At 47.1% G+C, this 3,263-nt stretch overlaps 1 protein-coding gene across 2 annotated transcripts in view; it reads right to left on the reverse strand.

Moving 5' to 3' along the window:
• Nucleotides 1-3,263, reverse strand: part of FKBP1A (FKBP prolyl isomerase 1A) — a 24,722-nt gene that overhangs the window by 6,945 nt on the left and 14,514 nt on the right. The window lies entirely within an intron of this gene.

Genomic DNA, 3,263 nt, shown 5'->3' on the forward strand with positions numbered 1-3,263 from the left:
CCCCAGCTCCAAGCAGTAAGTTGATACAGAGGCAGGCAGTAGTCTGTCTACCTTGTTCTGGAGAATGGGGAAGTGGACACACTCCTAGCAGGAATTCCCAGCACCCTGTGGGTTTCCTCCCAGAGTAACTGTGGGCCCTTTAGGCACACAGAACAGCTCAAAGTCACTCCATGTGCAAGAAGCCATATTCCTTCCTCAATTCATTCGTCATCTTTTACAGAAATGTGGGTAGTGTCAGAACTTAACTGAACTGTAGGATACCAGCTGGTGTCGGAGAATCAGAGAAGTGGCATTGGAAGACACAAAACACCTTTCACCAGTGAACTGCTAATGACTCTGAACTGTGGGCAGTGTTTCTACTACGAGTCAGAGACTGGACTAGGCACTCTCCACATATGAACTTATTCAATCCTTCCCACAGCCCTGTCCCCATTTCACAGAACTGAGGCAGAGAGAAGTGAACTTGTAAAGCTAGGCTATAAATCCAAAAACCATGTTCATTCTACTATTCCAGCTTCCCAGAAGCGAGACAACCCATAATGGCAACCTCGACTAAAAGGGGGCATTCCAGAGACGGAGATGCCAGTGGATGAGTGCCACGACAAAAGACGAAGAGACACCTGCAATTCCTTGCTCAAAAAAGACCATCACATTGGTTTCTCCGGAAGCCAGTATCAGCCAATTGTGATAGCTGTCACTGAGGTCCTGAAAACTCACACCAGGATCCTAGACTGGAAGGGGCCAGCCAGTTGCTGACATGTAACTAACAGAAAGCTGATTTCATTGGAGGCGGAGATTGGGCAGCCACCATGGTTCTAAATTAAGCAACACTCAGAAGACCCAGTAAAACACAGTAGTCTGTTGTGTTTGTATGTTTTCAGAGGTGGAGGGAAATCCCAGCCTAAAAAACAATGTCAACACTGGTAGGTGGAATGGGGAAGCAGAGACCAACTGACAGCTTTATCACAGCCACCAGACTTTCTGTATTTTGACAAAATAGGAAATGGGCTGGGGGAGGGGGGAAGGAACTGCTGTCCTAACAGAATAGGAGGGGAGACAGATGTCCTGGGTGCAGAGTGGGTGCTGACACTGCCTGAAGCCTGGAGCTGAGGACTGAGAGGGAGACAGGAGGATGGAGATCTACCCGTGCCAAGTCAGTGCAGAGCCAGGAACTGGCACCCCAGAACTAACAAGTTGGGGTGTACATGTAGCTCCTCCTTTACCAGCACACAACCACTACCTGATAAAAGGAATGATAAACGGCAGGACTTGAATAGTTTTTTATAAATGAGAAACTGGGAGAAGACTAGGTCACCACTTTCCATAATACTACAGACGTTCCCTTTAACCCATTTCAGGTTCTTCATACACTGACCCCACCCCAAGTGAACTCAGCATTAAGGGTGAGAGGAGACTGAAGACCAGAACTAGTCTCTTCCTGGTCTATGCTCTTTAGAGCAGACCCTGAGTAGAGCCCCAGGGCTTCCTGAGCAGCCACAGTAGACATGTAACTACTAGGTGAGGAAGCCACGTGGGAAAGAGCCAAGGATGGGAGGGTGGTCCCTGGCCTCTAAGTCCTGACTATCTGCAAAGGCTGGCTGGACAAAACTCAAAGAGAAAACCTGCCCAGAGGGGCACGTGAAACACAGGCTGTAGCACATTCCAGACCCTTGGAAAACCCAGACCCAGCACCCCCACCCCCCATTCTAACAACATCAAATTTCCAGGAGCAGCAACAGCTTGGCACAGGAGACGAACTGGAATCAATCCAAGCCTTCCTCCTATGCCAGAGTTGGTGTGAGGTGGCCGTATGGGCCAGTATGGGCGCTTGGACCAACTGTGAAGTCCACTCGAATCTTGCAGGAAAGACCTGCCTCATTGGTAAAAAAAAAAGAAACATCCAGGAGGAAAGCTCCTGCCCTCCCTTCCTGTTGCATGCTGTCATGTGAGGATGTGATGTCTGGAGCCATGGCAGCCACCTTGTAACCACAAAGTCAGCCAGGAACCCCAGAATGGAAGTCCCATTGCTCTGAACCAGCCCCAAACCACCTCCTTTAAGACCTGCATTCTGAGGTGATTAAAAATCTGCTTTGCCTTAAGTCAGATTTCCAGTTACTTGCAACTGAAAGTAACCTAATTGGAATGAGGTATTTTATTTGACATTTACTTAGTACACCCCACTGTAGCGCTGCCATGAGAGAAGTAACAAAGAAATGGAACTCAACAACCCACATCAGTAAGAGCTATCACTGTGACGACAGACCAGCGTGTTATGTCAGGACCCAGTACACACATAAATGTGTATAAATGAAGCAAAATTTACATGTAACAGTTACTATGTGGGATGCACTTCTCATTTCCAAAAAGACTGCTGATTTTGACTCCCTAGATTTATTTCATGATACATTAATGGGTTGCAACTCACAGTTTAAAAAAATACAGTATACCTACAAAAGAATTATACTATTTCCTACCAAATTTGAACATGCGCCCAATCAGAGCAAGATCGTATTTTGACTGCAATAAAAACCACTGGGTACTGAGACAGACTCCCTACACTTTCCTTTTATTCCTGATCAAATGCATTGCCAAGCAACTTCTAGATGTTACATGCATCCATCCTGCTTTGCCTGAAGGTGAGATGTTTCAACTGTCTGACTGGTACCAGGCTGGGGGCACAGGTGAGACTCAGCCTCTACCTGCTGCTGAGCCAAACTGGAGAATTGGATGCTCTTCAGTGCAGAGACTGTGGGTCTGGGAAAATGTCCCCCTTAAGCTTTTCTGGGACACTGAGGGGCAAAAAGAAACATTAAAGCCAAGATACAGGATTTCTAAGTAAAGGGGCTTTAAGGAGGAGCTTTGCCAAGGATCCTTATTCTCCTACCCTATTTCAGATGAGCTGTTGTCCCTGGGAAGAGGACATGAGCCTCTCTCCAGAACCTGAGAGCATGGTCATCCTCTGTCTATCTCACCTACTTCCTCGGAGAAGAAATCTTCACAGGGACGGTTAGGTGGCGGTGTTGGTAATGGGTTCCTTACATGTGAGGAGGGAATTTCCTATAATCTAAGTCCAAAGGGTAAACGATATCCAAAGATCTGAGTAGGATGTCACACAACTGGCAAAGGCTAAAGGGGCCAGGAGGTGCTAGAAAAAAGGCTTCTCCAATGCGGAGGAAGAGACCACCTTCTATATGGCTATAATTTGCAGGGTGAGGAAGGAGGTGATGCAAGAGTAGAAGCAATGTCCATTAAGAAGCAGGAAT

The sequence above is a fragment of the Lipotes vexillifer genome, unplaced genomic scaffold (assembly GCF_000442215.2).
Source record: "Lipotes vexillifer unplaced genomic scaffold, Lipotes_vexillifer_v1.1 scaffold875, whole genome shotgun sequence".
Taxonomy (NCBI): Eukaryota; Metazoa; Chordata; class Mammalia; order Artiodactyla; family Lipotidae; genus Lipotes; species Lipotes vexillifer.